Raw genomic sequence first — 10,810 nt, 5'->3', positions numbered from 1 at the left:
ACTGCGCTTTCTTGGGTATACACGGAAATGATCGCAGGCATTGCTAAATGTGCTTCAGCCTTACGCTTGCTGCCTGTTTACCCAGCGATGAATTTTGCCCATTGACAATATTTTAGTCAAGGACAGTCCGCAGTAATTAAACAACAGAAAACTACAAAGTAGGTAAATATTGCTTTAAGCTCATTTTACGAATAAGACGTTTCAAACAAAAGGTTTCAGATGCAGATTTTAAGTCTCTGGATGCAATTTAAAAATGCTGCAGTGCGTTTTGAAATATAAATAACTGACACTGATTTGCTTGCAGAAGGATAAATAACTAGTGATGTCTGCCGTGGTGACGTCACTTGCTCATGAGCATTGAACTAAAAAAAGAAAATAACCCCAGAGGTTATTGTCTATAAAGATCAAGTACTGATGAGCGTATTTATACCAAGACTCTCCTGAACAAGCTCTGTAGGACTTGGCCTGAAATGAAGTAATTATAAATAGAAATTTACTCAACTCAATTTCAAAACAGGAATTTTTCTCAGCCAGTAAATAATTCTGGGATAATATCCCAAGTTGCTGTCATTAATGCTTGAATTGAAGTTTGTTATTTGGAATCCTGCCATTTAAAACAATCTGATGTCTCACTTTGTTGTCAGGAATTAAGCTGATTAAGAAAATTAAAAACAACCCAAATCCTTTTGATTATGGATTTACTGAACTTGCCCTGCGGAAAGGACGGCCCGGCTGCGATGACTCTGCTCTCCAAGCTAAAGCCCAGCTCTGGCCGCACTCGATGGAAGAGCCGGGCACGGCCAGCCTGCCGTGTGCCGCGCTGACGGGCGCTCCTCTGGCTCCCGCAAATTCTCGTTTAGAGGCACTGATTGTGCCATAGCCGTGCGGGTGTGCTGTGCAAAGTAGACATTTCAGGGAATGAAATTTAGGAAACAGTTGTGATTCATTTCCATCGCTCCCACCTCTTCCCCTTGCAGCTGTGCAGAAACAGTCCAGTGTTATTGAGCCGCACGTAGAATATGACGGTCTCGAGGTTGGGACAGTCAGTTGGAAGGAGGACACCTAAGTGCCAGCCACTATTTCGAGAAACGTTTGCATGTTTTTATATTGAAATTCTGTTAGTTAAAATAAATACCATTGGTACAGAGGCCAGAGCTCACATCTTCCTCTCTTCGGGACAAGGCTGCGGGCTACAGACTGAGGAGCTAGAACCCCTAGAGCCAGATTTCTGTGAACGTGGTGACTCCACTTGGATTCTGGATCCAGTTCTGGGGACCAAATGCATAAAAGTTATGCAGAGCCTGTGTTTTAGGTGTGCGAAGCCTTTCTATCAATTTGTCTCTCCCTTCCTGCAAGCTGGAAGGCTGTTCTGACACCCTCCTCAAAGGGATGGAACACATGCAAAAATTAGCTTCTGTGTTAAAGCTTTTTTATCTGAATCCTTTGAGACTCAGATGACTGCTTATTAGCATTCATCTTGATGAACTCATCCTGTAGAAAAACGGTGAGCAGCCTTAGAGAAAGCTCAACGCAATGCAGTCAGAGAAATTTTGTTACTTACTGAAAGAGAGCCAGTGTTTCAAGCTGAAAATCCCATAGCCTGGCATTGGCATTATGCTGGGAAGCAGGACACTGCCTGTTAAGAAATGACTGTTGGAATGGGAGTCTTAGGGAAGGACACCTTTGTAAAGTACTTTGACCTCAGAGTGATTACTGAATACTATCAGCTCTTCTGAAGTACTTACTCTTTGGACATTTGTTTAATTTCATTTCTGGTTTGCCTAGTATTTATTTTACATATTTTGGTAGCTTCACTGGAGAGATAAAAAAAAAAAAGGAGTTTTAGCAGGATCACAGAATGTTGGAGGCTGGAAGGCACCTCTTGAAGTCATTTAGTCCAAAGCAGGGTGCCCAAGACCATGTCCAGTGTGGTTTTGGAAATCTCTGATGATGGAGAAGATGGTGATTCCACAATTTCTTGGTGAGTTTAAGATTTTTAGAAGTCATTAGCTGAAGACCAAAAGAAAGACAGAATGTGAGCTCAGGAGCCTCATTTCCTTAAGAAAGTGGGTTAAAAAAATGACAACTGATTGTCACTCGGTAAAGACACCTACCAGCCAAGGCAGAGAAATTAGTCGGTTTGATGGGCTTGATTCCTTAGCTGTGAAATATATGTATTGTTTTCTTCCCTGCATCTTTTTAAAGCATTCGCTACCACAAAGATAGATAATAGATATTTATTGTTCTTGACAGCTTTGCTTGGACAGAATCAGAACGGTCTGGTTAAAAATTACTCAGTGACGCGTCCAGGAAATTATTCAAACTTAATGGAAAAATGCTTTTAAAAGACTTGATCTTTTTCCCTCCCAGAGGTGGCTGCAGTTCATCTATAAGAAGTTCTAGATTACATATAGTTAATTATACAATGTTGGCATCCTCTGGGATGAATTTGCTTTCCTTAGAAAGTTTAGAGGGGAATTGAAGGTGGACTTCTAACCCGGCGCTCGCAGTGCTGTGCGTTTGCCATGCACTGGCTGATCATCTGCAGTGGTATTGTCCTCTTTGGCCCTCGATAGTAAACGCGTGGTTTCCAGGATGCTTTCTGTGGGCATGCTTTGTAAAGTATCACAAATAATAGTGAAAAGTGCTATTCACGAGCGATTATGAGAATTTACCTTTCGGATTAACGGACAAGTCTTGCAGGACACACAGGGAATGTGTTTTGCCCTTTGTGCTGCTGGCACAATTTTCAGATTAAGAAAAGAAGGAAGGATGGAAAATGGGAAAATTCATTTAATGCTTCTGTACTGCAGTAGTGATGCATGCACAGCACAGAGGACTGCTGCAGACGTGGTGTCAGGCTTTATAGAGGGTCGGGAGTGCTGAAAAATAAGGATGTATCTAACACGATCTTAATATTTCATTCAAATTTCAGGGTTTGTGGTTTTTTTGTCCTTATCCATATATGATACCTCGACAGGCATATTTGGAGGAGTCTAGTATCAGCATCTGGGGAGTGACTGCTTATGTATGGCTGCCTTTTGCAAAAAGCCCAAACAGACAAAAAATAACAAAGCAAAACATTGTAATCCCCACTGTTTTCCTTGCCACGTAATTTCTGTGACAAGAGCAGTTTTAAACATTTATAGGGACACACAAACAGAAAGCTGAAACTTGAAATCATTTAAATGATGTTTTAAACACCCGACCAAGGAAAAAAAAAAGCCCTTCTGTTAGGATTCCATCTCAGAGAGATGCAGCAGAAGAGCTGGTTAGGCTTGCTGGAGGCAAATGAACCTTGGAAGAAAGTCTTGCATTGCTTTGCTTTGATTAAAAATCATCACAATATTTAACCAGATTAATCAATTCCCATCTGCTACAAAGGTTAGGCTACTCACACTTTATCTCTAAATATGTTGCTAAGTTATAGCTGAAAATTATTACACCAACTAATGAAGTGGGAGATAAAAAACCAAAACCAAGCATCCTTCCTTCTAAATCTCTCTGTTGAGCTTTATTTCCAGACCACTTTAGGTAATGGTACAAACGCAAGAGAACATGAAATCTGGCCTTGAATCCTCAAGCAGGCAACCGAAAGACACAGGTACAGTAATAGACTGCCCAAACAGTTGGGTAAGTTACATAGTATTATTTCCTTTCTCTGATTGAAACAGTCATTTACTCATTTTCTAACCCACTACCAATTGTGAACTGCAAATATTAGAACTGAATAGACACTTGATATTAAATATTTTGCAGATTTAAGTTACATAAATTACATGCACTCCCCAAGTTAACTCCACAATTTGTAGAAGAAAATGTACATTGAGATTGTAATATGTGCTATTCAGATGATCTATTAACCAAAATATTAAGTTAAGAAAATTACACATTGGTTCTTAAATATGTGCGCTTTTGGGAAAACGGCAGAAACAAGGTTTGAGATATTCTGTTACGCCTCTGAGAGACTGAAGTAAAATTTAGATACTTTGAGGTTCTTTTGCATATTTGCAGTCACAATTTTTGTAAAGGTCGACTTTTTAGAGGAATTTTTGAGAAGAATTGGGGTTGCATTTTCTCATCCCCCTCTAGCACTGCAAAACAAACGAAAAAGAAAAGAAAAAGACAAAAGGAAATGAAAGAAAAGTGGAAACGATGAAAATACCACGGCAAAACAAATGTCAAGATTTTTCTTTGGAAGTTTGTTCTCCAGAAATTAGCCAGCACTTAATCATATAGTCTGCCGACAAAACAAACCTCTCTACTTCTCTCAAAGAAGGGATTCATTTGGCCTCAGACCATTTCTTTCTTTGAAGTGGAAAGTACACTTTTGGGGGTCGGTCACCAAATCGTTTTGTTCCTTTAAAGCTTTGCTTTGGTTAATTCGTTTTAAAGAACTAATTCACTCACTCAGCTTTGCTCATTTAGGCCCCTCCACGTGGAGCATTGCCGTGCTTGTTGCACTACTGTGCCACCCCAACTTGCCTCCACACCACCCCCTGCGAGCAGCTTAACCACTGCAGAAAGGTTAAAAAACCCCTCTTGGACGAGTGGAGAATAACTGTTGGAAGCCGTATACTGGGGAGAAGAAGCAAAAAACAAAAAGCCATGGCATGTTTGTGTCCCAGTGGCTAAGGTGTTTCTAGAGATTTGGAGGGCTGTGCCCAGCTTTGGAGATTTGCTCTTGTGATATTTAAAATGAGAGGAGAGAAACCAGCTACCTGAAGGTACCATACTGTGATTTTTATACATTTCTCAGTAGTGTGCGAACGTAGCAGGACCATCTGCTATGACCCATGCTGCAAGGATGCTGGAAACTACTCTGAGCAGCAAACGGATGCAATGAAAATTGGTAAGTTAAAAACCGAAACCTACAATATAGAAAAAAACAGTTTTTTTTTTTTTCTTCTGTTAAAGTTGGCACATCTCAATAGATGGCACTAAAAATCCGAATGCGAAGCCATTCCCCGTGGCTTCCTCCCTCAATATCATCACAAGTCTTCCACTCAATCCACTCCCTTTAAACATCAAACAAGCAATACAACCAACGGACACTCTCTTAATTCACTATCTTAGACGCTTCTTTTAACACAAATGATTCCCTCAGCAACGCTATTTTTAGTTTTCCATTGGCCCTTGCTATGAAAACCACTCAATGAGAAATTTATCTGGGACGAATTCTCCAGAGGGGAGGTAATCTGTGTACCTCGATTGATGTCAAAGGAGATGCATTAAATTACACCACTTCAGGATCTAATTTTTTCGGTGGTTTCCTTGACAATAAATTAGCAAACTATATCCACAAAATGTATTCAACGGTTTAAGCTAAATTGACTGCCAGCAGATTGCTGAAGCCTTCGCAAACTCCATCCTGAGTTCACCGTAAACACCTTGCTCAGTGAAATGGGCTCTGACGCTCAGAGCAACTAACAAACCATATTGCTTCCCCTTCCCTCCTGCTAAAAGGGAAAGATTTTCCTGCTAGGCTATTTTTCTGCTTTTCTGACTGTATCATGTGATTTTATTCCATTTGGGCCAAAAATATCGCCCTTCATTAAGATGCAATCGAAAAATCTAAGATCATTGCATAGGTCAGCACAGGGCTTCGCAAAATTATTTATTTCATAAAATTGCATAAATGGATCAGGTAAATCAGTTGGAAACATGAAAGAAAGGAGGAGGGGTTATTTTTTTGCTAGGCATGAACTGAAATGTAATAGTAAAACAAGAATTAAATTTTACTTTATAACAAGTTATATAGCTGCAAGTACCTCCTACAAAGGCAGTTAATGTATGTAAGCTGATTTTATGGTCATAGTCCACCAAAGCCCTGTTTTTACACGAGGGATAAACATGTAAATAGTAAATTAGAAAGAAATGTACTTGAAATATTTTGAGAAAAGAAAAGAAAACAAAACCCACACAAGAAATATTAAACTAGTTGTGGATAGCCCAGCTAAGATTAACGGTGAAATTTACTGGCCTATTGATGATGCAAACGATTGAAGGAGTAAAAAGAACCTAGAACCTATAGGTTCAAATTTCGCTCTCAGTTTTACACTGATGTAAATCCAGACTAAGTCTATTGGACTCAGCGTAACAGTAGAAGTACGGAATATTTCCAGACATCTACCAAACGAGCAACTGCAGAAACACGCTGCCGCGAGGAGTCGCAGCATCTGGCCGCGAGCGTTTCAAACCCCGATTGGCGCTTTGTGCTCGGGTTTGCAGCACTGGCCAAACAGAAGGTTTGGCTGCGTAGGAAATGCTGAATAAAGACCTCAAATGCCAATGCTGTCAGCATATCTGAACGGTTTTACCTGTACGCACATGCAGACATCCTGCTGACTTCATTTTCTTAATCACCTCTAAAATTCACACAGAATTTTAAAATTCTGGAGGCCGTCAAAACACACATTAGGGTAGAGTGTCAGGGAAATTAAAGCAGCCCAACAAATACAAGTAGACAATTGTTTTTCATTGGTTTCTCTGCTCTGCTGCTGCAAATTGTTGAAGATGGAATGGAATGAAGAGAGTTACGTTAAAAATAGGCAAACATACAGAAAAAGCCTACTTAAAAAAGCCAAGTAAGGTTGGCTTTTGGACTAAAATAAAACACGGAAAATCTAGGGCTGATTCTGCATCTGTCTGAACTAAATAGCAAAAACTTGTGTTCGTTTTAGTCATTCCAGCCATATGCATATGTGCGGCTGAAGATTTTATTCTGTTCCTGTAGGGTCTCTTTACATTTTATGCCTAAATAAATGAAGTGAAGTTTCCTTTATAAAATACTTACCAAATCTTCTTAAGAACCATTAAGCTCATTAGCCAGGTGAATTCGTTTTGGAGTCGGCCAACAAACTGTGTAACTAGCTGAGAGCCACAGGGCCAGCTGTCGGGAAGACAAGTTAGTCTGTACGGGAGCCAGCAGCCAGATGGAGACGACAGCCAACCCAGGAAATACAATATTTACCCTGAAAGAATGGCGAAAGGCGGTAAAAAGTCTGACCGCTGAGCTCCGTAAACACAGGTTTGAATGGTCATCAGCATTCTGCCTTCGACTGCAGCCCTTCTGCCCCCGGCTCCCCCCGGCTCACCTCGCGCCTCCTCATTAGGATGAGTTCAGCAAAAAGCCGAGTGGCGCAGCACCGGGGCCGGGGGTTTCATCCTGGGAGGAAGCTGATGGGTGCTCAACCTGCTCACTGCAAAGCCGCGTTATGCATTCGGCAAACAGAAAGCTCGGCCTGACAGAAGGGAAATATAATTAGGCTAAAGAAAAAAGACGAGGAGAGGAAGGAGGGCTCCCGTTACCCAGGGGTTAGGAGAATTCATAAGGCCTCCAGACACAGGCAAGAAGCTCAAAAGCAGGAGAGGAAGTCTGAGGCAGATTATTTCTCCCTTTTGTAAGGCAAATGACTAATTATACAAAGCAAGATGGTTAGTTTTTTTTTTTTTCCCAAGGAGATTTGAAAAGTATCATGCAATATTGATACAGAAATTGTATTTAATGCAGGTCTACTAGCCAAGAGGTAAAAGAAAATGTAAATGTAAACATGGTGTTTTCTCCTTATCTTCCCTGCGACTCTTCCCTTTCTCAGAAAGATGCTCAGCATACCTGCAGAAAGTTCCCTGTGAATGAGCAAAATACTTTCAACTGGGCATGGTTTTAGGCTTCCATAGTATGTGTCCAGAAAGGGAAGAAAACAGTGAGCCTAATCTACCTGACTTTACATTCCGGAGCATTGTTTCTATTTATTTTACTCATTTTTCTTTCAAAGGAAAAAAAAAAAAAAATCCCTGTTAGAGGGAGCTGGATCAATACTAAGAAATTCTTTGTCAGATGAAATAAGAATGATCATTAACCTCGCTGCTTACGAATTATATGCAAACTTCACTTTTCAAGTCGTCTCTCCCAGAGCACCCCCAGCAAACTTCCCTCACTTCGTTCAGCAATTAAAGCCCAGCCCAACCACCCGAACAAACACCACTACTGATAACCTTTAAGCTCTCTTCCCGCTGTGTGGCTGGGAAAAAAAAAGGAGGAGATGTTTCATGACATGGTTCAGGTATTTTGGTGACAGGGGCTCTTCTATCTGTGTATTTCGGCGTGGGTTTGAGGCTGGATTACCTATACGATTTATAGGTCCAACCTCTCTGGGAGATGCCGTGCCAGCATCCGCGCCAGTCGATGCGTGGGCTCCCCCTGGCCAAGACCAGGTCCTGCCTTCCGCGTGCAGCTGGCTGCGGGATCGGCCCTAACAGCCCAGTTATCAGCTTGGAAATTAGTGATAGCAGGCTCCGGTCTCCATTTAAGAGCGTGATCCATCGCCTCCAAGCATTTGATTTAACTGTTGCCATTACTCGCCGAATTGTGATCGGGTGCCATGTCTGAGCGGTCGAAAAAGATGTGAGTGTGCTGCTTTTCTTTTGAATGCCTGAGAATGCTAACTTTGTTGTAGGTTGTACTGATTTTATTTCCAGGAAGAATTCAATTTTTATTTTTAGTTCAAGTTCTGCCCCCCCCACCCCCCCCCAATATGCTTTTCCTGATGGCCTCTATTTTGCTTTCCTTTTCCCAGATCAGAGGAAATTTATTAGGATTTCCTCTGTGCTTGTAGGACTTGGCTGTTAAATCGTGATTGCTGTGCCGAACGTTGCTCGTCCCATCATTCTGCTGCCTTCTCTCCATCTTGCAAATGGCTTACTGCTAAAGAAAGCTTTGAATAGTCCTATTCATTTCTTGAATTCATATTGTTAATAAATGTCATCTGAAATTTCCATACCAGTTCCCTTTCAGGGAAAGGAATACTTTACTGAAATATAGTGCCATCCCGTTCCAAGCACGGAGTAAAATTTCAGACTGAGCTGCTGCTGGTTTCCAGCATGGAGGAGGCTCCGCTGTCCCCCGGTGTGTGCCAGCTGCTGCAGGCAAGGGCCAGCGCTGCTGCACCGCCTCGGCTCAGCCCCGTCCCTTCAACTCCATAAAAGTTGCTAATTTTCTGGAGATATAATCAAGGTAGAAACTCTCGAATATGTTTTAGACATGGAAAAGAAAATGATGAGATGATGAAAAGGGTTTGTCCATACCCTTTTGTAAATAAGAAAAAATGTCCTGAGTCCGAGGCACCAAGACAGGGGTAGGAGGCCTCGTGTCTGATCTCCCCTTCTCCAACACCACAATTCAAAAGGTCTTCCGAATAAAAGAGGAGTTTCAGACTGGAACCACCTATGAGCATGTGCCCAGCGTAAACTGGCAAAATACAGGGCCAGAATCTGCTCCCTTCTCCATGTTATCTTTATTAACAGCCTCATTTAATCGGACTTCCTTCAGATTAGGGTACCACTGATGTGAAAATTCAGCACCATCTGCCAAAACATTTTTTGAAATTGTTGTCATTTCTGCAAATGTAATCCATGCTGCAGGACAGAGTCCACTTCAGCCTCCTTTCATAGGCGAGGAGCAGTATTAATCATTAATGTATGTCTTACGTTATCTGTGCAGACTGACGGTTAGTTCTAAGAGAATGTTTGTTATACTTTGTGATTTTTCCGAATAGATTGTGTGAGATGAGGTGCACACAGCTTTTGCGGACTGTGTTCTTAAAAGGAGGTTTATAACTGCGTGCAAAACGTATGTGCAAATTTGTTCCTAACTTGCATTTAACTTTATTGCAACTGAGCTCTGAAATTAAGTAGCTGTGTTCACAAATGGCTGTAATTAGTTAGCTGCATACCCACTAATTTGTTCACACAGCTAACGTTACCAGCATGCACAGAAACCTATGGCCGACTCTGGGGAACAGCACACGTGTGAGAGGTGCTCCTCCTCTTGACTTTGTCTGCGCTTCTGCGTCCGCTCTCCGCCAAACGGGTCCTTAGATGTTGGAGTGAGAGGCGTGGAGGGGAAACCGCTGCTGCCAGGCCAGACCTAGCAGACAAGGAAACAGGAACGTTGACTTTTGAAAAATCTGATTATCCAGCTTGTACCTTGTCTTGCTGATCAGTTGGGTTTTTGATGTTGCTTTCCTTCTTTTTAGTTTCTTCCTCTGAGTTTTGGCTGTTTTTTTATTTTTCCATTTGTTCCCCACTACAGGGACAGCTGATGTCACTGTCCACAAGAAAACGAAATTTAAAAAAACTTGTCTGAAATGGTTGTAAAGTTTTTAATCTCTTACAAATGATTGATCTTTCAAAATTGTCAGCACTTTCAAAGTTCAATCTAAATTTAGGCACATGTTATAAATACATTTGCTGTTATTTGTGCAGTGTTAAAAGGCAACACAGCAGCATGAGGTACAGAAGAGTTTTTAGGCACGAGATGTTGAAGTCCTGTGGAATTATTTATACAGTTGTATTTATTTACAGAATGCTGTGGCACAAAGCCCTTTCCTGTTTTCATACAGCTTTGTCTTGCAAGAATCCTCCAGACAGGAGTTCCTGTGCATTGGCCTAAATCTTTTAATCTGCAGATCCAGTTTCTACAAAAGGGACAAAGCTGTGCTGCAAGTATTTGCTATATTTCTTGTTTCCTTCCCTTGTTTACAGCAAGTGGTACTTCTCAGCTTGACTCTTCTATCTGTCTTTGTTGGTGTCACTGAATAAGAGGATATTGAGGCATTCCTAGAAAACAGTAAAATTTCTTTTTACCTCTCGTCTGGCCAATTGGATTCCTTAAAACTTGAGTCTGGCTTTCTGAATTTTAGAGTATTGTATCTGTTGCTAGCTAAGAGGACTTTTGGCTGCTTTATGGCTTCTTGAAGACTTTGCTGAGTTCTGCAGACTTAATGCCTCACTCTCAGTTCTCCACATC

The sequence above is a fragment of the Vanellus vanellus genome, assembly GCF_965231255.1.
Source record: "Vanellus vanellus genome assembly, chromosome: 15".
Taxonomy (NCBI): Eukaryota; Metazoa; Chordata; class Aves; order Charadriiformes; family Charadriidae; genus Vanellus; species Vanellus vanellus.
Note: the sequence above shows the minus strand (reverse complement) of the source record.